Genomic DNA, 24,997 nt, shown 5'->3' with positions numbered 1-24,997 from the left:
GTCTACTTTATAAATATTCACTGCACTGCACTATTTGTGTTTAGTGGGGTTAACTAGTGTTCACTGCACTGTAGTATTAAATTATAGTGGCGTTCACTTTGTAAGTGTTCACTGCAGTATTTTCTTAATTTATACCCTGGAGGGTCCGGTCAACTCCTGAGTTGGCTACGGATTCGCAGGATTAGTATGGGTATTATAGTGTTTATAATTTTTGTTCACTACTTTATCCCGTATTTTCGTATCACTATCCTCTCATTATTTTTTTTTGAAAGGACAACCGACTGCGCCAATTTTATATTTGATTAATGCAAAAGGGTTTTAAAAAAAAACACACAGCAGTTGCTTGACCAGAAGCTTTCAGTCACAGACTAACTTTATTAATTGACTTTAGGTTTAATGAAAGCTTACAACTGTGGACATAATTGCTTATTCAGTAAATTTTACAATTGTACATAAATCTTTACTCAACATATTATATTTCTCAATAATAAAAATGCTTATTTATTAAGATGCTTATTTTTTGATTTCGATGAAATATTGGGAAATCAACGGAAATGATATCATATTACTTTCTATTGATTTCCTGTTGTTTGACTTATTTGACTGATAAATTCTGCAAACTTATCATTTTCCTTTACCTGTCTATGTGCATATGTAACTACTCCCCCTTTTAGATTAGAATTCTCCTGAATGTGGGTATTTAATTTAATAATTATACGTTTGTGTTTATTGATAACAACAATGACAGTTATTAGAATTATGATTATGCTTAGTACATTGCAGATATGTGAGATTTTACTAAGAATTTTCAATTTAAAAATGTTTTCTATATTTGATCTATTTTCCTCCAATATTTAATCGAATGTAATTTTTTTCGTCAAGTTCCGAATGTCTTCATATTTTTGACTTGCAATATTCTCTTCTATGTTTTCGATATAATTTGAAAAATAGTAGTCACTAATTTTAATTGAACAATTATTATATCTTATGATATAGTTTCCGTTCATAATTGGTTTCTCTTTATTACATGTTTGATTAATTTGAAAGTTTACAGCATTTTTAACAATAATGGTTTTTACGTCTATGGCTAGAATTTCAAGATCCTTATTTCTGGTGAGGTGACAATTTTGCTTTAATATACAGTGTTTACTTGGTTTCAATCTTTCTAAGGATTTATTTTCTTCGAATAATAAAGTTTTATTCGCATAAATGAATATTTCTTCTATTTTTGCTTCTATTTCGTTATTTTCTTTATTAGGTATTGGAATAACCGTTCTTATTTTTACATATTCAAAGTTTTTAGGTATTTTAATGCTAAATATTTGATAGGTGTTATTTAAAATGGCTGCGCCTAATTGTAGATACTTAAGCTTATTATAATCAATATTATGTTTTACTATTTCTTCATTAGTTAAAATATTTGGGTGTAATATTCCATATTTGGCTGATACAACATTTTCTTGTATTTGCTCAATTTTACTTTTTAATAACTGAATCTATGTATACTGGTCTAAGTATAAATTTTGTTTATATTCGTCACACATAAATTTATTAATAGAATTAAGTTCTTTTTCAATTTTTACTCTATCACTTTTCTATCAATTTCTTTGAGATGCTCTATAGCTGAACTGAAATAATTGTTTATTTTGATTTGTTGGTTGAATGTGTCATTCGTCTGTAAAAAGTACGTTTGTATATTTTGTCTATCGTCTTCGTCCATTGTACCAAAAAACCATTTTGACATACTACCTATTGCATTAATTAGTCCGCGCTTATTTCTAGTTTTTACTGGCATGAACGTTAGTAACTTATTAATTATGTCTAACAACTCTCGTTGTAGTGTCTCTTTATTTTCTAATTTCATTAATATTATATTGTCCGTCATTTCGTTGATAATAGTTTCTAGTTTGAAAACGTAAATCATGTGTAGTACTATGTCACTATCCTTGGGTATTTCTTGGTTTCTAATTTTTAAATCTATAAATCCGGTTTGTTCCGTTAGATCCGTCAAAGTCATTATACCTTTACATTGTCGTATCGTTAGTATTATTGCTATCATCATTATCCATGTCTGTAAATTTTAATAGCCTTTGTATTAACTGTTTAACTGATATGCCCTTGTTTAATTTATTCAACATTCTAAACTTTTCAGAAATGGTATTATGGAATCTCTCAATGTCCGCATTACCAGTGTGACTGTTGGGCTTGGTTAGATGACGTTCTATGTCTTCATTGCTTAGACATTCCTTAATCCTTGTCACATTAAATTCGTTGTCAGCTATTATCTTTTTCGGTTTACCTATTTTAGTGAAGTAGTCTTCCAGTTGTTCAATGATAGTAATATGATTTCTGTCGTTTAAAGAATATGCTACTCCATACTTTGAAAATGTGTCTATAACTGTTAGAAAGTGGCAACTCTTCATGACATAGGTATCTATATGAATAATTTCTCCCTTATTTGTGGGTGTTTCCGTGTGAAAAATTTTTGGTTTGATTGGTCTTCTATCATATTTAATTTCCTGACATGTCTCACATTGGTTAATAACTATTTGTATTAGTTCCAATAATTTCGGGTAGTATATTAAATTTTATTTTTAAGTTGGTTATATGTTTCTTGGATACCTGAGTGCATGCTTTCCCTAACATGATATAGAGAAATTTGTTTAACCGCTTCAACTTCGGTTTCGATATCTTGTGCTCTATTTGTTTATCGTTGGAATACATTTCTATTAACTTTTCCTGAACTATGTTATATTTTCGTTCCGATATTTCCGAGAATATTCCTACTTTTCCTTTTGTTATGCATTTCCTGAAGATATCACTCATCCTGTCGAAATAGTATTCGGATACAAAAATTATTCTTTTTCCATGTAGCCTTTTTAATTCCGCTATATTGTTGTTTGTTAGAATAATTTGTGTTTTATATTTGTTAACTATCTCGTCTTTAATATAGAAATGCTCATGTAAGTTTTCTTCAGCTGAATGGACCATTTCCATCGACACATCGTCATCTAAATGGTCGATTATATTTACGTTACATTCATAATCTTCTCAATTTTGTAATGACTGTGCTTTGCTGGTATTTTCACCCTCCTCCTTATCTTTAATAACGTCCTCGTTATTCTCTATTCTGCTTAAAAAGTCTGCTACTCTATTTTCCTTTCCTTTAATATGTTTTATATTAAACTGATATTCTCCTAATTTTAATAGCCGTCTTTGATGTCTCGGTGACATATCTTTACCTCTATATTTTGAATGTAAATATTTTATTGATTGATGGTCTGTTACTATTTTGAATTTCCTTCCATTCAAGTATGGCCTAAAATAATTCACGCTGCACATAATAGCTAAAAATTCTTTGTCAGTTGCTGAGTAGTTTTGCTCGTGTTTGTTTAGTGTTCTTGACGCGAAGCATACTGGATGTCCTTCTTGTGATATAAATGCGCCAATTGCATAATTTGATGCATCTGTGGTAAGTCTAAAGTCTTTTTCAAAATTTGGGTATCGCAAAATCGGATGCGAACTGATCAATAGTTTAAGTTTTTCAATAGCCTCTATATATGTGGGATCTTTTACATTAATTTTTACGCTCTTTTTTAAATATTTTGTAATGGGCTGTGCTACCTTGGCATAATCTTTAATGAATTTTCGATAGTAGCCAGTAAGTCCCAAAAAGCTTTTTATTTGTTTCTCAGTTTTAGGTAATACAAGATTTTCAATTACTTTAATTTTATTTGGGTTCGGCTTCTTGCCGTCTTTTGTCAAAACATGCCCTAGAAATTCCGTTTCCATCTTTAAAAAATTACATTTGTCTATTTGTGTTTTCAAATTTTTATATTCAAGAACTTTAAATATGTCCTGTATTGCTTTGATGTGCTTACTTAATGATGTACTAAATATTAAGATATCGTCCAAATATACAACGCAAGTTTTGTTTATCTTAAAATTTCGTTCATTAGCCTTTGAAATTTGGCTGGTGCATTCTTTAAACCAAATGGCATTCTTATGAATTCATATAACCCATGTGGAGTTACAAATGCCGTTTTTTCGCGATCTTCAGTTTTTACTAAAATTTGGTGATATCCTTTTGCCAAATCTAACGTGGTAAAGTATTGAGCTTTTCCTAATTTATATAAAATTGAGTCAATATTTGGAAGTGGGTATTTATCGTCTATTGTAACTTCGTTTAGTTTCTGTAATCTATTACCAACGGTATTTCTTTTCACCTGAATTATCTAGTTTTTTTGGTACTACTATTAGAGGGCTTGAATATCTGAAGTGACTTTTTTGAATTATGCCTTGTTCCTCCATATCTTTAATTTGTTTTCTATTTTCTAATTCATGTTGGGGTTAGGTCCTGTATCTATCAATGCACTATAATTTTTATTTTCTTTTCTCATTTCTATTTTTGGTAAGCATTCCGAGGCTGTTTCATAAAAAAGATTGAATTGTTGATTTCTCCTTGATTTTCAGATTCTCCATAGCTTTGCCTAGATAATTGCAAGCGATTTAGGCTGCAATTATGGTTAGGGTGTCGTGCCTTTGGCGATATAATCTCTTTCCACATTATCTATTTCCATTGGTTTTCCTCGATTTTCCCTTAATTGCTCTGAGTTATTGCCTCTATAAAATTGTTGATCCCTTCTTCCTTGACCTGAATTGTTATCTTTATAAAAATGTGGTCGCCGAACTTGACCTGAATAATTGACTCTACTTCCCAAGTTTGGTGTAAAATTTTGATTATTCCATCTCCTTTGGCCTGAATTGTTCTCCCTATTTCCCCAATGATTTGTAAAATTTTGGTTATTTCACCTCTTTTGGCGGGGGGTTAGATGGGAAAGTGATGCGAACAATATAGCCACTCCTCTCCAATTGGCAACCTCTACCTACTGTCCAGGACCTGATGCCCTGGACTTGGTACTTCCTGTTTTCGCTAACGAGGCTCTGTCGACCGGTGACAAGGCGGTATAACCTTGTCAGCACTTTAAGCTAAGGTGTCGAGGTACCCGTGCCGAGAGCTGCATGGCTGGTAGTGTCTAAATAACCAGTCTTTAACGGTCCCCTCCGACGCCCAGGCTAGGTCGGTTGTATTAAGTGCCTTACTACGGCATGCCGGCTCTGCCGTGGTGGACCACCTTCCGTGCCTACTCGTGGGACCAAAAAGCTAATGGATTCTAAAACAAATAAAAAAACAAAAGAAGAAGTAAAGGAGTTAACGGAGAGTGTGCTGGGCACTCTCTCCGAGGACGATCTTCTGGCCTCCAGCCAGGAAACGATCGTCGAGCCATGTTCGAGCGGTGCAAAACACAGCACCCCGCTTCTAAGACCAAGCCTTCTCCAGTCGGCTACCAAGACGACCTCTGGTGAGGTAGTCAAGGCGGCCTCTGGAAAGGTTTCCTTGGGGGCCTCTGGTAAGGCCGCCAAGGTGACCCCTGGCAATGATGCCCCGGTGACCACTGCGATGGTCACCAAAAAGAAAAAGAACAAGAAGTCGTCCGGTACCCTGCTCAAAGCGCGCTACCTGAGGGCGAAATTCATTCTGGCAAAGGTTGCCAAGAATGAACAAGCCGGTAAAGCGCACGAGTGGGACGCTGAGGACCGTGTGAAGTACGAGGCCGCGATCAGAGAGTACGAGGCCGCGTCCGCAGCAAAATTAAACCAGCCACAACAACAACAGCCAAAACCGGCACGGAGCTCGGCTAAACGTAACCGCTCACAGGATGTGAGTGGACGTTTGGGAAAAAGGAGCAAATACTCCTCAACCCAGGGGGCTGGGGGCCCTTCAACCAGTGCGGCAGGCGCGGCCTCGAGGGCGGCTTACAGTGAGGTGGCCAGAGATCATCTCCAAGTTGCCCTCGTGGACGCGAAAACCAATAGTGGAAGAGCGGTGTTACCCCTTTGGGATGCCATTGAGGGACGGCTATCGGGCATGGTCGTCAGACACCTCATGGATTAAAAAGGGCCAGCTCCGCTCTTTGACTCGGGTGAAATCTGTCGAGGCTGTAGGGTGATAAAATGTGCCAATCAGTACTCGAAAGAGTTTCTGGAGAAGAGCCTTGCTACGGTTAGCAACGCCTGGGAAGGGCTTTCGCTAAAGCTCATCCCTGCCTCAGAAATTCCCAGGCGACCAGGAGCCAGAATCTGGTTGCCGAAAATGGAGCTGGACAGTTCGGAAATTGTCCCGTGTCTCAAGCTTCAGAATCCTGAGGTTCCTATGGATGACTGGTCTGTCATCAAAGTAGAAGAGCCTCAGCAGCATAGCTCAGCCATATTACTGCTGATCAACAACTAGTCGCTGGAGGCACTCGAAAAACAGCAGTTCAAACTTCGCTTTGGCCTCAGGTTGGCCAAAGTGAAGGTCTTCCCCGTCTCTGTCGCCCTGGACGATGACTTGGAGAAATTGGGGGATGACACCAAGAAGCTGCTCGACGATCTGCGGCTGTCTGGGACGGACGCAGACTCTGAACTGGGGGAGCAGTCGTAAAGGTAAGTAACACTTTTGAACAGGTTGTTAAAAGTATTACAAATTAACCTTCGTCATTCCAAACTAGCCACAGATAACCTACGAGTCACCCTCCGGGAGGAGGACATCGATGTCTGCCTGATTCAGGAGCCATGGATCTGGAAGCAAAAAATCATCGGACTGAGGGACAGATCCTATGACCTTTTTTATGTCCAAACTGATGGTAAGCCAAGGGCCTGTATCCTAGTAAGGAGTACAATTAAAGCCTTTTTGCTTTCTAATTTCAGTTCACCGGATGTGACTGCGGTCAGGGTGGAACCATCCAGTGGCAGTTGCTTCTGCTTGGTGTCTGCCTACATGGCCCATGACAGATCGGCGACTCCTGAGGAGTTGCAACATCTAGTGGATACTCTCCAGCCCAAGAAGGAGAACATCCTGATCGGATGCGATGCGAATGCCAGACACACCATTTGGGGCAGCAGCGAGATCAATGAACGGGGTGAGTCTCTGTTTGACTTTATACTAAGCCGTAATTTACTTATCTGGAACAAGGGCAACTCCCCAACTTTTGTCTTCCCGGCATCGGGAACATCAAGTGGTTTGGAGGAAGTTCTTGATATCTCTCTTTCTACAAACTCATCTGCTGTTAGGGTTGAAAGTTGGACGGTCTCCCGGAGGAACTCTTTTTCGGACCACAGGATGATCCTCTACGAAATCGATTTCGTTCGGGAGACCTTGCTACCCCGCAGGAACCCTAAACGAACAGACTGGTCTCTTTTCCACAGGGTTTTCTGCAAGAAGCTGAATAGGAGTAAGTTCTTGGCTTCCACTAAGGCACAACTGGACACGCAAGTTAGACACCTAGAAGGGTCCTATCAGACTGCCTTCAAAGTGGCCTGTCCAGTATCCTTTAGCAAGAAAGACTTTCCCCCCTGGTGGAGCAAGACGCTGACCGACTTGAAAGAGAAGGTTAGGAGAGTCTTCAACAAATGTTACCAAATAAGGAACTTTCAAGATTACCGGGAAATTTTGAAAGCTTATAAGAAAGCCATTAGAGATGCGAAGCGCAACTCTTGGAAAGAGTACTGCGAATCCATCGAATCCGTAAGAGACTCGGCCAGACTCAGCAGGATCCTATCCAAGGACCACTCCTGTAAAACTCTTTTCAAAAGAGAGAACGGGGAGTGGGCTGAATCTGCAGGCGAATCCTTAAAAATCCTTATTGATGCCCATTTCCCGGAAAACTCTATTGATCCGGTCTGTAACGAAGACGCAAACCGGCGGGAGGGCTTACTTGTGATGTCCCTGACACCGGTCTTGTCCGTCAACAGAATAAACTGGGCAATCGAGAGTTTTTCCCCTTTCAAATCTCCAGGCATCGATGGTATCCAGTAATGCTTCAGAAGACTAAGACCGTGGTTGTTCCCGTTCTTCAAAAGATCTTCTCGGCGTGTATCTCGCTGAACCACGTTCCTGCTAGCTGGAAGCAAACCAAAGTGGTCTTCATTCCTAAGGCAGGAAGGAGGGGCCACGTCCTGGCCAAGGACTTCAGACCTATAAGTCTTACCTCCTTTATTCTCAAGGTGTTTGAAAGAGTGATCGACTGTCACATCCGAGAGCACTGTGAAACCAGACTTTCTCCAGCCCAACACGCCTACCTGAAAGGGAAATCTACCGATTCAGCCTTACATGAGGTGGTAGGGACTGTAGAGAAATCTTTGGAGGGGAAACAATTCACTTTGGCGGCCTTTATAGACATAGAGGGCGCCTTTAATAATATTACGGCGGAGTCAATTGTCGCGGCTCTAAACAGGCTAGGGGTGGAAAGACCTATCTACCGCTGGATCTCGTCCCTGCTTGGTGGCAGGGAAATAAGCGCGGTGGCAGGAGGAGCAAGAATCACCAGTCACTTTGGCTAGTAGCTGTAGATGAAGCTTTAACTCGCTTAAACATGGGGGGGGGGGGGGTAAAGGTGGTAGCATATGCTGATGACTTGGTCCTGATGGTCTCAGGTCCCTTCCCATCAGTAATGGGTGAAATTCTGGAAGGTGCACTGGCTACACTCAGCAGATGGGCCGCCAGTTGCAGTCTCAGAGTCAACTCTGACAAAACGGAGTTGATGCTATTCACCAGAAAATACAAGCCTCCACCTTTTAAGCTTCCTAGACTTAACAACTAGTGCCTTACACTTTCATCGGAAGTCAAGTATCTTGGTGTAATACTTGACCCCAAGCTCCACTGGAAGCCGCACATAGAAAATCGAGTTAAGAAGGCTAATATAGCCTTCTACGCCTGTCAATCTATGTTCGGCAAAAAATGGGGCCTCAAGCCACGTGTCGTACTTTGGATGTACAACTTAGTGGTTCTGCCAATTTTGACATACGGCTGCCTAGTTTGGTGGTTAGCTCTTCAGAAGGGCTACAACTTCACTAAATTAGAGAGAGTGCAGAGAACTGCATGTGTAGGCATCACTGGTGCCTGTAGGACATGTCCCACCGCTGCGCTCAACGTTATTCTCCACTTAATTCCTGTGGATCTGCAGGTTAAATCCATTGCTGCTCAGAGTGCTATTAGACTGAAGGTGTTTGGCCTTTGGAGACAACTCCCTGTAGGGCATAGCAGCATCTTGAAGCAGATCTCCCCTTCCTTCTCTGATATTCGCACCGACCTCTCCATCCGCAAACTGTGCTTTGAGGGTTGTGCTAGGGCTATCTTTCCGAGCAGGCAAGATTGGAAAGAGGGGAGAGTTGTTGCGGATATAGATGCCTCTGTTTTCACTGACGGATCCAAAATGGAGTCTGGAGTGGGAGCGGGGGTCTACTCCAAATCAGCCAGCATTTCGGTCTCCTATAAACTGCCGGAGACAAGCAGCGTCTTTCAAGCAGAGGTCTTCGCGATCCTGCAGGCATGCAAAATGCTTCGGGATCGCTGTTGGGAGGGAGACATTAAAATTTTTTCCGATAGCCAAGCTGCAATCAAGGCACTGTCGTCGCCGTATTGCAGCTCTCTTCTCGTGAACTCCAGCAAGGAGGAACTTAAACGCCTCGAACGTGCAGGAAACATTTCCCTCATCTGGGTTCCTGGGCACAGGAATATAGAGGGAAATGAAATTGCCGATGAGCTTGCCAGGAAGGGGGCGGCAGAACCGAATCCAGCTGCCCCCTTCTCAGACATCGGTATCCCCTTGGCCGTCGTTAAAGGGAAACTACACAACTTCTTTCTAAGAAAAGCGCAAGACAGATGGAGGTCTGTCTCATCGTGTGCCATTTCAAAAGCACTATGGCCTCAATACGATATAAACAGAACGCTTAAGGTGATGGGAACCCCCCGCCATTCAATTTCCAAACTCATTGCGGTGATCACTGGCCACTGGGTGATCGGCACTCACGCGGAGAAGCTTGGAATTCCGTACAACCCCCATTGCAGAAGCTGTGGGGATCCCACAGAGAAAGAGACTGTGGAACACTTTCTCTGCAGATGTCCGGCTTTAGCGGCTAGGCGCTTGAGATTCCTCAGCGTCCCCTTTGGGGATGACTTGATGAAATTCTCCAGCCTAGATCCCTTTTCTCTCCTCCGCTACATCAACAGCACTGGATGGCTGTAGACGGTCTTATCTCCTCCCTTAGTCCTTTCACAGGCAGTGGTCCACTTTATGGTATCAAAACGGCACGTAAGTGCTACTTGTAGTGTACCTGGGGTACTCTTGCCATCTTACCTACCTACCTACCTACCTCTTTTGGCCTGAGTGATTGTCTTTATGACCTTCGTGGGAATATTTTTCACGTTGTTTATATTGGTAATGTGTTTTATTCTGTTTATACTGTTCGTCTGTTCTTCTAAACTTTTTGAATTCTGTCCCACGCAACTGTCTTCATATCGTCGTTTTGTAATGTGTGTGGCATTTATCATTTATTTATTTATTGAATTCATGGGTGTAGGTAAACCTATGAATGCAATAAATAAATTAGTTTTATGTGCAAAAGATCTTAATTTAGCATATATAGAAACATAATGTGTGTGTGTGCTCTTCATTATGAGCGTCCGATACCAATATCGTATAATCGGGTAGTGCGAAAACGTTCGATTTCGCGCACGGCGCACGAGACTCTGGACGGGGAATCCCCGTGTTGTTTAATTTATTTATCTATATTTCATTTGTCTGTGAGAGTAATTTTTTTCATACGGCAACTTGCAGACTCGCAAACGCAAAGTTTCTTTTTATTGTATTGTAAAGTTATCACCCCGACGTTCTAGTGCACAGTTCTAGTGGATAAAAGTTTTACGTTATTTGTTATTAATTTCATACCTAATGTTCAGGTAAGCCAACTTTTAACTTCAAATTTTTAATGACTTTAAAGTCAAAGGGAGGGGGCGGCGCCGAGACGTAGCCGGGGTATTTACTGGTCGGGGCGCATATCAATAACTCCGAAAAAGAAAATTGTTAATAAAATAACATTATTATTATTTTAATTAACAAAATCAATATTACAAGAACTGGAAAGAAATGATCTAGATATCCAAAACTGTCGAGGATAGGGATATGATAATGGCGCCAATATGGTCGGAATTAACAAAGGTATCAGAACAAGAATACTCAATATAAATCCAAGAACATTCTTTACACCATGCGGATGCCACAGTTGGAATTTACTATTGATAGATGCAGCAAACTCTTCAACGACAGCCAAAACATTTTTCGGCTTTACTCGTATCAATAAAATCTATGTGCTGTTTTCAAAGTCAAGCAAGCGTTGGGAGATAGTAAAAAATAAATCAAAATTGACTTTACAAACTCTGTCTGAAACGAGATGGGAGAGTAGAATCGGAGCAGTAAAAGCAATATTTTTACAACTTGATGATGTCATCGAATATGTGAATGAACTGAAAAATAAAACTGATGATTCCAAAACTCTAAGCGACAGTGAAGCAGTCTTAAAGGAAATGCTAACTTTTGAGTTTATTGTTGCATTACACGTGTGGTATGAGGTTTTGCTACGTGTAAACAATATATTATAAGTAAACTATGGCAATCGGTTCAAGTCAACTTGCTAGTCGCTATTGATACTTTCCGCTCATTTTGTAGCTGGATTCACGAATTTCAAAATACAGGATTTGAAAAAAGCGTAACAGAAGCTAGATTATTTGTGGAGAAAAGTACTTATGAAATTCAGTCTCAATTTAAGGAAAAAAGAATAGCCAGGAAAAAACGAATGCTTAGTTACGAACATACTGATGAACCAGTTGAATCTTCTGAAATGCAGTTCAGAGTTAATTATTTTAACACAATGGTAGATGCTATAATAGTCGATACTGAATGTCGATTTACAGCGCTCAATGAATATTTTGAGCAATTTAGTTTTATTTATGATATCAATTATTTGAAATCTATGCCAAAAGAGGATCTTCTCAAACATTGTACTGATTTAGGTACAAGACTTCGGGAAGGCGAAAACAGTGACATACAGCCTTTCGAACTATATGAAGAACTTTAGCTTTTTAAAACTAATTCACCAGACTCTATCAACGACGCGAAACAACTCATCCAATACATTTTAGAAAATAATTTAGAGGAGATATATCCAAATGTTTATATTACAATTAGAATCATGCTCACAGTTTCGGTCAGCACAGCTTCCGCTGAGAGAAGCTTCTCAAAGTTGAAATTGATAAAAACCCATTTGAGAAGCACAATGAGCCAAGACAGACTACCCGCGTTATCAGATCTGTCAATCGAAGCTGAAATAGCGGCTAGACTTAACTACGACACAATCCTGAAAAAATTAAGTGAGTCTGAAAGACGAAAACTTCGACTATTTTAATTTCTGTGTGTAATAATTTTTTGTCATCATTTTATTAACAATAAAACTCCGTATACTCATAAATTATTTTATAATATGGTTCCCTTAATTTTTCGTTTTCTTTCACTGCGAAGTAAAGAGGCCTCGCGAAGTTGATGTCGCCGACGTACACATTTGGTCTAGCGCCGCCACTGCCAACAATGTCCCCTGAGTGATTTCTTTTAAGCTGTTCACCAGTACACTGTCTATATTACTTAAATCTATACCTGCATCTCCTTTATAATAAACATTAATTTCGTCTGCCTTATACTTAACCCTCTAGTGCCCAAATTTTATTTTTGAATGAAAAAAATTGCTTTGGGTGGGGATTATGGTAAAATTATAGGTTCTCTATCAAGAAAGTGAAATTTTGTTCCTTGATCCGATTATATGGGGATAAAACCTTACCCCGCCTGCAGGCGGCTTTGGGAAAGAACGCCAAAAAAAAATTTAAATGAAAAACTTGCAAATTCAATGTATTACGTACTTTTATTGAACAAAACAGAAAGTTTTTAACAGAAATCAATACAAAACAAACAGTCAGTCTTATTTCAAATAGTTTTAGAAAAATGTCTACAAAAGAAAGGCATGCTTTTGGGCATAAATAGGCAGTTGGTGCAAATTATTTATTGTGAAAATTGTGAAAGCTGTCCTTTTGCTGGGAAAAACAAAGATTCAGATTACTTTTTCGGCACACGATTTGAGTTTCGGAAGTGCAGCCAGGATATTTGCACCTTTTTTTACCGGTGCGTGATAAAAACTTTGCAAAATGTCCCACTCCGTCGTAGCGAAAGTCGTCAGGAGGTAAGTAAGCTTTTCTTCCAGTAAATTTTACTTGAGGAGTTTGTCATGGACGACCTGGAGCTCTTGGTATTGAAGAATATTGTTGTTTGCAGAGTACGTATGCGATCTCTGCCCGGAAGCTCGGCAGTTGGTACTGCATAGCATGCGTGTCAATCTTGTTAATTCTTCTGAACAAAACATAAGCGTTTATCATGGCCATATCAAGCAGGTGTATAAAAAGTCGGTTTGTGTACTTATTGCTCTTTACCGGAATCTTATATCGCCCAATTAGTCCATCCATGAGGTCGACACCCCCCATATGACTATTATATTCACGGACTACATTGGGGCAATCGACATCAACAAATTTTTTTTCTGAGCGGACGAACCGCGACACCTTGTTTATAACATTTGTTTCATTCTGGAAGGGCTTTTCGCCTGCGTAACTCGATGCGAGTCGCACTATTTTATTGTCCTTCCAAACTGATAAAGAAATTTCAACTCCTAAAGCAGATCCACAAAATTCAGTTGAATATCCACAGGGTTGTTTCCTGAGATCAAGATCTGTCGGAAGTTTGCAATTCGGAATTCGATTTGAACGAATAGTTCCCAGCGAATGTATTCCGCGTGATTTTAGATAAACCAGAAGTGGCAGTGACGTGTTTTTAGTTGTCGAAATATGTTATATGGTTTTTAAAATCTGGAATATTACGGGACAATCGGACCACCACATTCGCTGATGCCCCAAGATCTGGTGTATCAGTCAGAACAGCATTGTCTCCTGCGCCGCAATATATTTCGAAGTTATAACAAAATCCGAAGGAGTCACACAAAACGAAGAGTTTTATACCCCATTTAAGTGATTTATCTGGCAGATATTGTAGAAGGAAAGTCCTCATCTTCGTTGCGCACATTTGTTCATCGACACATAAACGTTGAGTTATCGGAATGGACTGAAACTTGTTATTGAAATGATCCACGATACGTCTTATTTTATAAAAACGCCCGTAATCTGGAGCATTTTTATCAGGTAACTTATCGTTATCATTGAAATGCAAGTTGCTTCTTATTAGATCAAATCGATTTCGTGACATTGTGTCCTGAATTATTTGGAACGCATATTCACCCCAGTATGAACGGACGTTTGGGTAACGAAACACGGACATATAAAATAAAATACCAATATATTTTCGTATTTCCGAGTTGGTTGTTGAAAAGGTAGTGCTAATATTCTTTTGAGCGCTATAGAGATTGGTTTGTTCCACGATATGGTCGATGACACTGTCGCCCAAAAAGTACTCGAAGCACTTAAAGGGAGTGTCAAGACTTTTTATATCATCTCCCAAATCGAGTTCAGAAAAACCAATCACTGATTTATCTAGCACTAAGTTCTTCTTTCGCCACAACATTTTCTTAAAGGTCTGCGATTTAGGATCGATATAATTAACTGACCCAACAAACTCACCTGGATCGGTTATGATAGTTTCAATACGTTGACCGACAACCTGCTCACCAGGAGCTTTGCGTTTGCGATTCTGTGATTGCGGAATATTTGAGGAAGTCGAAGTAGATGGGGATAATACATGTGCAAACGACGCGGGACTTCCATTTAAATTGATACACACTTCTGATTCCAGCATAGAATCTGACACATTTACCGCCCTGTTAATCACCTCATCAATTCCAGTGTCGATAGGTTATTCTGCATCGTCCACATCTTCGTCTAAAACATCTTCCAAATCTCCTTCCACGTCTGTATCATCGTCGATTTCTAGTAAATCCAGAAATGTTGCAATATCTTCATCATTGAGGGATGATAATTTACACTTTTGTCGTTGATCCATTTCTAAAAAACCAAAACTTTAAGCTTAGCCCCCCTCTAAAAATATCAAAATTTCAAACTTACCGCATAGTGTTATTTATTCCGAGTTATCCCAGGACCGCCTCTAGACGGGCTGTCTTCGAAGGTTTATAAAATACAGGAAACACTTTTTTTTTGTTATTATTTTTAACTTTCGTATTTTGAACACAACCAGCAACACTATGATAATTTTTATTATAAGCTAAATAAACTTCTAATATTTTTATTTAATTTTTAAGATACACCACTTTTGCAGAATAATTAATTTGACCGCACTTCACTATGTTCCGACTTCAAATGACTATGACGGCTGATTAAAAAACAAGACGCTGCTGCAAATGCACCGGCAATAATTTTGGGACTTCCCCGAATTAGAAAGAGTTTAAAAAGTAACGAAATGGTATTTTAAAAGGGAATAAGCGTGAAATAAACTTAGGCCGTCTACAGGCGGTCTTGGATAATAGAGTGTTAATTGTTTGGGCTTCTGTTGCCAATTCACTTACCGTGTTTGCTCGCAGGTTACAGATTTTTTGATATATTTCATGAGACTCCACGTCTGGCTTGTATCGAGCGCCCTCTTTATTTGACTCCAGTTGTCCGGTTGAGGAATGTTGATGAATACGTCCTTTGCTTCACCTTGAATTACTCTATAGAATATTGCTTTTGTCGCTTCTCTTCGCGTTCCTTCGTCTTGAATAGTTGATAGCACATATTCGACACTGCTCATAAAGGAGTTGACTGTTACCTCGCCTGCTCCCGTAAATGTCGGAAGGTGGGTAATGTTCTTCATTATTCTCTGTTGTAGTTCGATGTACGCCTGGCTTAGCTGTTATAATTGCTGTTCTTTCCTCGCCAGTTGTTCCACTATATCCTCTGGCGGCATCCTTCCTTGAGCCTGCTCCATCTTCCTTCTTTCGTCAAAACTTTGCTGTCTTTTGCTAATATTTTCATTTGTTGGTTTATCAGCTAGCTTGTTTGCTAAGCTGATGGTTCTTTTTTTTATGTTGGTGGTGTCTACTTTATAAGTATTTACTGCACTTCACTATTTGTGTTTAGTGGTGTTAACTAGTGTTCACTGCACTGTAGTATTAAATTATAGTGGCGTTCACTTTGTAAGTGTTCACTGCACTATTTTCTTAATTTATACCCTGGAGGGTCCGGTCAACTCCTGAGTTGGCTACGGATTCGCAGGATTAGTATGGGTATTATAGTGTTTATAATTTTTGTTCACTACTTTATCCCGTATTTTCGTATCACTATCCTCTCATTATTTTTTTTTGAAAGGACAACCGACTGCGCCAATTTTATATTTGATTAATGCAAAAGGGTTAAAAAAAAAACACACAGCAGTTGCTTGACCAGAAGCTTTCAGTCACAGACTAACTTTATTAATTGACTTTAGGTTTAATGAAAGCTTACAACTGTGGACATAATTGCTTATTCAGTAAATTTTACAATTGTACATAAATCTTTACTCAACATATTATATTTCTCAATAATAAAAATGCTTATTTATTAAGATGCTTATTTTTTGAGTTCGATGAAATATTTGGAAATCAACGGAAATGATATCATATTACTTTCTATTGATTTCCTGTTGTTTGACTTATTTGACTGATATATTCTGCAAACTTATCATTTTCCTTTAACTGTTTATGTGCATATGTAACTACTCCCCCTTTCAGATTAGAATTCTCCTGAATGTGGGTATTTAATTTAATAGTTATACATTTGTGTTTATTGATAACAACAATGACAGTTATTAGAATTATGATTATGCTTATTACATTGCAGATATGTGAGATTTTACTATGAAGTTTCAATTTAAAAATGTTTTCTGTATTTGATCTATTTTCCTCCAATATTTAATCCAATGTAATTTTTTTCGTAAAGTTCCGAATGTCTTCATATTTTTGACTTGCAATATTCTCTTCTATGTTTTCGATATAATTTGAAAAATAGTAGTCACTAATTTTAATTGAACAATTATTATATCTTATGATATAGTTTCCGTTCATAATTGGTTTCTCTTTATTACATGTTTGATTAATTTGTAAATTTACAGCATTTTTAACAATAATCGTTTTTACGTCTATGGCTAGAATTTCAAGATCCTTATTTCTGGTGAGGTGACAATTTTGTTTTAATATACAGTGTTTACTTGGTTTCAATCTTTCTAAGGATTTATTTTCTTCGAATAATAAAGTTTTATTCGCATAAATGAATATTTCTTCTATTTTTGCTTCTATTTCGTTATTTTCTTTATTAGGTATTGGAATAACCGTTCTTATTTTTTCATATTCAAAGTTTTTAGGTATTTTAATGCCGAATATTTGATAGGTGTTATTTAAAATGGCTGTGCCTAATTGTAGATACTTAAGCTTATTATAATCAATATTATATTTTACTATTTCTTCATTAGTTAAAATATTTGGGTGTAATATTCCATATTTGGCTGATACAACATTTTCTTGTATTTGCTCAATTTTACTTTTTAATAACTGAATCTATGTATACTGGTCTAAGTATAAATTTTGTTTATATTCGTCACACATAAATTTATTAATAGAATTAAGTTCTTTTTCAATTTTTACTCTATCACTTTTAACAATTTCTTTGAGATGCTCTATAGCTGAACTGAAATAATTGTTTATTTTGATTTGTTGGTTGAATGTGTCATTCGTCTGTAAAAAGTACGTTTGTATATTTTGTCTATCGTCTTCGTCCATTGTAGCAAAAAACCATTTTGACATACTACCTTTTGCATTAATTAGTCCGCGCTTATTTCTAGTTTTTACTGGCATGAGCGTTAGTAACTTATTCCTTATGTCTAACAACTCTCGAGACACTACACTTTATTTTCTAATTTCATTAATATTATATTGTCCGTCATTTCGTTGATAATAGTTTCTAGTTTGTAAACGTCAATCATGTGTAGTACTATGTCACTATCCTTGAGTATTTCTTGGTTTCTAATTTTTAAATCTATAAATCCGGTTTGTTCCGTTAGTTCCGTCAAAGTCATTATACCTTTACATTGTCGTATCGTTAGTATTATTGCTATCATCATTATCCATGTCTGTAAATTTTAAAGGTCGTTTAATATTGCTTGGATGGACTTTATCTAATTTGTGTTTGGGTTGTTTTTTTTTGTGTCTAACTGCCTTGTAATTCTTTATAAATCCTTCTGTTCTTTGTTCCGTATACTCTTCTCTGTTTCTATTTAGTTTGACAATTGTTTTTTCCTTTATCTGTTCCAAATGGGTTGGGTACGTAATGCTGTATGATACAATATTCTGTTTACAAAATGCTGTATACAAAATTCTGTAATTAAGAATTCTGTATTATAGAATTCTGTATACGAAATTCTGTATTTCAAAATTCTGTAAAAAATATTCTGTATTACCGAAATGCTGTATTGACGAAATTCTGTATTGACGAAATTTCGTATTGACAAAATTCTGTATTGACGAAATGCTGTAAGTAAATGATAAGAAATTCAACAAATTTTATAAAAAAAAGTGCGCACTTTTTTTCTTCAGTTTCGATAGAATCCACCGTATTTTTGCGTAGAACTCCTTTTTTCGTTGACTTTTATCAACACAAAATTTTTTCAATACAGAATTTTGTTAATACAGAATTTCGTCAGTACAGAAATTCGTCAATACACAATTTTGTCAATACAGAATTTTTTTAAGACAGTACAGAATTTTGTTTTTACAGAATTCTTTAAATACAGAATTTTGTCACTGCAGAATTTTGTTACGTTAATTTACGGTATTTCGTACGAAAAGAATATTGATATACAGCGTTCTTACAACATCTTGATTCACTTTATTGTTATGTATAGAGTGAAACCTATCATTATAGTTTCTAATAGCTTTTTGTATTAACTGTTTAACTGATATGCAGTTGTTTAATTTATTTACAGTCGCAAACTACTGCCCCAAGCATACGAACGTATTTTCGCGAAAATCGATATTAAAGCAAAACGCGCAAAGTCTTATAGTCAAAAAAAAAAAAAAGAAAAAAAAAAAAAATAGTGAGAATTAATTTAACAACTAGAGCATTAACAAACTTTAAATATACTTATATATATATATATATATATAATACTAATAACATTGAACAAGTGAATGTTCAATTTGTGTAATAGGAATTACCTTCTTACCCCTCACTCAAAATGAATAAGCCACCGGACAATAAAGTAAATTTACCTCCCAATTTACCTGCACTCAAATGGGACAAAACAAAGCAATCAAACTTTACGTCGAACGAACCGGTATACGTACTCATGTCCAACCCAATAACTCAGACAATTTAAAAAATATATCTCCATTTTTGATTCAAAAAGCAATCAACTCAACTTGCGGCGAAGTTGAATATTGCAAAAAAATTATTACCGGCCAAATTTTGATCAAAACCAAAAACGGCTCACAAGCTAACAAATTAACGACACTAACAGCGCTTTCAAACACAATCATTGTTGAGATTACACCACACAAGACACTTAATTATTCGAAAGGCGTAATATATTGTAACGAACTCCGATCAATACCCGAAAGTGAAATCCTCGATGAACTAAAACCCCAAAATGTATGCGAGGTGAAAAAAATACTCAAAAAAGTGAACAATGACCTGATTGAAACAGGATTAATTATATTAACATTTGCCACAACAACATTGCCAACGAAAATACATATCGGTTATATTAAAACAACAGTTCGCCCATACATCCCCCCACCAATGCGATGCAAAAATTGTTTTAAATTTAATCACGTAGCTAAATTCTGCAAAAGTCCAAAGTCCTGCCATAACTGTGCAAGCAATTACCATATTAACGACGAAAACCAAGAGAAATGTAATAATCTTACGAAATGCGGCAATTGCGATGCGAACGGACTAACATGTACTAATCACATCACTCTCGATAAAAAATGTCCCATATTTATACGCGAAAAAGAAATCCAAACAATTAAGATCACCTCACAAGTCGACAACAAAACTGGACGAGCTATTTACAAAGAACGACATCCACACAACAACTATACATTTGCAGAAGTCACCAGTCAACATACATCAAAACAAACAACACTCAACTCACAATCAGAACATCAAAACTCACCACACTTTAATCACCCACTCGCAGTACAGCCAACAAAACCACCAACAAAACCAACCACACCAACTACCAATTCTCTCACTGAAAATAGCATGGAAAGAAAAATCATGCAATATTCAGATGTAATGAGCGAATCAGAGACAGATGACAGCTTAGAATCCACATCTACATCAAAGCAGAAGATAAAAATCCTACCAAAAAATACATCGAAACGACTACAATCACAGATAAAAAAACTTAACAAAAAAAAGTAACCCAACTAACACTACAACTAGCCAAAACGTTAATTATACTAATATTCCTAAAACTACAATAGAACTATATATACTTATACATACTTATTCCTAACTTACTTACACCTTATATAAATACTTATTAAATCTTAATTTAGTTAATTCAAAACAAAAACACGAACACTTATCTATTCTACTGATATATGACGCCCTCACTAAAAATCATACAATGGAATATACGAGGATACCAAAATACATAACTACAACGAACTACAAATATTACTAACACAAATCAGACCACACGTAATTACCCTGCAAGAGACACACATCCAAAACTCGATACCAATTCCAACGCCTATTAATTATAATATATACACATCCACAAACCCATGCAACTCATTTGGAGGATCTGCTATTCTTATACATAAATCCATACAGCATAAAATAATAAACCACACTACTAACACTTTTGATATAGTTAGTATACAAATACAGTCCGTACTCAAATTTACAATTAGTTCCATCTACCTTTCACCAAACAAAAACTTCAATACCAAAAACCTTCAAGATATATTTGACAGCTTGCAACCACCAATTTTAATTACCGGTGACTTTAATAGTTGGCATCCAAACTGGGGATCCCCCAAAAGAAACAGCAGAGGTAATAAGCTCTTTAAATTCGTTAGTCAATCAAGACTAATTCTTTTGAACGATGGCTCACCAACCCACTTTACAACACACCATACATTCACTCATGTGGATTTAACCATAGCCTCACCTTCCATAGCCCTGCAAAGTAATTGGCAAGTAGAATCCTGCTTTTTCGGCAGCGACCACTTCCCAATAATCGCAACCATCTTTAACAACCAATCAAACACCACAATAAATATCAGACCCAGGTTTAACCTTAAGGGGGGAAGCTGGTCTAGAATTTTGAAAAAATCTAAACATTTTTTTTTGTCTTAAAAAGTGCTTTAGGGTCTTAGAAATAATATACCAAATGAGGGATGCCAGCAAAAATGTCTAAATGCCCAAATTTTTCATTCGACGGCAGTGCCTCGCAGGTATGCCCCGAACGCTACTTACAACTTTAAACGCGTTTTTCTCGAAATCACTTTTCTTAAACTGGCCGAAGACATAACTCGAACAAATCTTTACCGATTCTTACGAAATTTTGACAATACATTCGAAATACCTTTCTCCGGAGACGTACGTAGGATTTTTTATTTATATTAGATAGTTTTTTTTTAATCAACAATTTTATGTCGTTCTTTATAGTGAAAATTGTAACTTTTTGTTCAAACGCGAAAAAACAAAATGTCGAAAAAATCCTACGTACGTCTCTTTCTGTTGTTATATAGAAACTAAAAAAATTTTATTTTTTGATCCAGGACAAAAATTAAGGAGTTTACGTCTTCGGCAATGGACCCACTAGAAAAAAAGGCGCCTTAGGAGAACTGCTGGACAGCGGCCATTTTGAAATTAATTCAGACGAAAAATTTTGTATTTGTACCATGAAAGCTATATTATTAAACCTATTTCACAGATTTTCGATTGATTCCTTTGTTGAGTCAAAATAAATTCATAAAATATGCCCATTTTTTGCGCTCTAGACCAGCTTCCCCCCTTAATAAAGCTAATTGGGAAAAATTCAGCACCCTAGCGAATATACTATGTCAAGCTAAACCACACAGCAATAATACAAATAAAGAAGCGGCCACGCTACACAAAATCATACTCCAAAGCGCAAATGAATCAATCCCTCAAACGAATTACAATACGAAAAAATGTACACCTTGGTGGAACAAAGAACTCGAAAGATTGAAGAAAGATAGAAATCGCTTTTGGAATAAAGTAAAAAGACACATAACAACTGAAAACATAATAAACTACAAAAGAGCAAATGCTCTATTTAAAAGAGAACTTAAATTATCCAAAAACAAGGCAATGCATAAGTTTACAAGCCACATTCACCCCCATACACCCACTGGACAGTTATGGCACACTATACGTCGATTATGCGGCTTAAAACCATACCTTCCGATACCCAGTATAGCCCTACAAGATCCAATCCAAACTACCACAACCAATAAACTTACAATAGCCAACTCGTTTGGAAAATACTGGTCAAATGAAGCCAGCGACACCAACTTTGCACGATCATTTTTAGACCACAAATACTCCTCCTTAACACCAATTAACAGCTTAACCCCAAGCAAAACTGCGCTCCAAATAGAAAGCGATATAACTCCAATAGAACTCTCTATATCTTTGTCAAAACTTAAGGGTCGCACCCCAGGTACTGATAGAATTTCTTACCCCATGATAAAAAACTTACCGGCGGCCATGAAAACACGTTTACTTTGTCTTTATAACAACATTTTAAACAATCAAATTCCTCAAATGTACAAAAGCAGTCTCGTCCTCCCTATACATAAACCAGACCAAGATAAATCCTCCATCAAATCCTACCGTCCAATATCCTTGAATCCGGTCTGCGCAAAATTATTAGACAAAGTAGTAGCTAATCGGCTATGATGGTTTGTTTCCTGCAACAAACTACTACATAGCCAGCAAATCGGATTTAGAAAGGGTAAATCAGTGTCTGATTATCTAGTATATCTAGACCAGGATCTCAGGAGGACGTGATCTCCCTATCCCAAAAAAAGCATTTGTCAATCATCTCACTCGACTTTACTAAAGCATTTGACAAAATCGGAGTACACACCATTCTAGATCAGCTCTTAGAATGGAAAATAGGTCCTAAAATATTAAACTATATCAAAAATTTTATGACAAACAGAAAAATTAAAATAAGAATAGATTCTCACTTCTCCGAAACATATCCACTCCAGAATATGATACCCCAAGCATCCCCAATTTCAGTCATACTATTTCTTATAGCATACCACAAACTCAGCAACAGTTTATCATTACACAAAGAAATAGACTTTCTGGCTTACGCAGACGATTTCACTCTCATAAAAAAAATGAATAAACATGAAAATACAAACATAGATCTCAACGACATTCACAACGATATTTTGAACTGGTGCAATTACTCAGGTGCAAGCCTCTCAACAGAAAAAAGTAAACACATACACATATGCAGGAAAAAACACTGTCATCCAAATATCACATGCAACAACTTTACAATAAACAACGTCGAAAATTTAAAAATATTAGGTATCGAATTTAATAAAAGATATAGATGGGAAGCCCACATTTCAAAACTTGTCAACTCATTAAATAAACGTTTGAACATAATAAAATGTCTTTCAAGCCCAAAACTGAACGCTAACACTAGTTCAATCATTGCCGCTACCAAATCTCTAATTGTATCAAAAATTTACTATGGATTATATCTTTTTGGCTACACACCTAAGTCAAATATCAACAAACTCAACTCATTACTAAACTCTGCTATACGAACCGCCTTAGGCGCATACCGTACTACACCGATTCGCAACATGACGTTCGAAACAGGCATACCTCCGTTAACACAAATGAGGGAGTTTGCCACAGCAAAACTTTGCAAAAACCTAATCGTTAATGACCAGTCAACACTTTCAAAACTTACACACAAAATAATAATTGCCAAACGAAAACACAAAATTCAATCAACACTCAAACGCATAATAGAAAAATCTCTGGAATTAGATATTCCCATCAATTATAAACCTAAGACCATCACCCGATTTCCTGGATGGCAACTACCTTTCAATGCCATAGATACATCACTCCACCATTGGAAAAAAGACAATACGCCTTCAACAATATTTCAAAAACTCTTCTCAGAATTAACTAACAAACTAATAAAAAAAAAGTTCAAACTAATCTTTACAGACGGTTCAAAAAGCGCAAACCAAACAAGCTTCAGCGTTATATACAATGACAGAATATTAATTAGCAAGGTCTTACCTTATTACAGCACAAATTTTGCTGCAGAAACGATAGCCATATTTGAAGCAGTACAATATGCTAGCCTACTGATCTACTTTTAAACAATTCTACAGAGAACATTATTAAACTTATAAACTATTTAAAATATTGTAATATCTTAAATGAAATTCAGCTAACACCATAGCAGCCATAGCTATAAGCTTTTTTGTATTTTATAGTTAACTATAAATACAATTGTCAATAAAAAAAAAAAAAAAAAAATTTATTTAACATTCTAAACTTTTCAGAAATGGTATTATGGAATCTCTCAATGTCCTATGTCTTCATTGCTTAGAAATTCCTTAATCCTTGTCACATTAAACTCGTTGTCAGCTATTATATTTTTCGGTTTACCTATTTTAGTGAAGTAGTCTTCCAGTTGTTCAATGATAGTAATATGATTTCTGTCGTTTAAAGAATATGCTACTCCATACTTTGAAAATGTGTCTATAACTGTTAGAAAGTGGCAACTTTTCATGACATAGGTATCTATATGAATAATTTCTCCCTTATTTGTGGGTGTTTCCGTGTGAAAAAACTTTGATTTGATTGGTTTTCTATCATATTTAATTTCCTGACATGTCTCACATTGGTTAATAACTATTTGTATTAGATCCAATAATTTCGGGTAGTAAATTTTATTTTTAAGTTGGTTATTTGTTTATTGGATACCTGAGTGCATGCTTTCTCTAACATGATATAGAGAAATTTGTTTAACCGCTTCAACTTCGGTTTCGATATCTTGCGCTCTTATTG

Source organism: Anastrepha ludens, chromosome X (assembly GCF_028408465.1).
Source record: "Anastrepha ludens isolate Willacy chromosome X, idAnaLude1.1, whole genome shotgun sequence".
Lineage (NCBI taxonomy): Eukaryota > Metazoa > Arthropoda > Insecta > Diptera > Tephritidae > Anastrepha > Anastrepha ludens.
Note: the sequence above shows the minus strand (reverse complement) of the source record.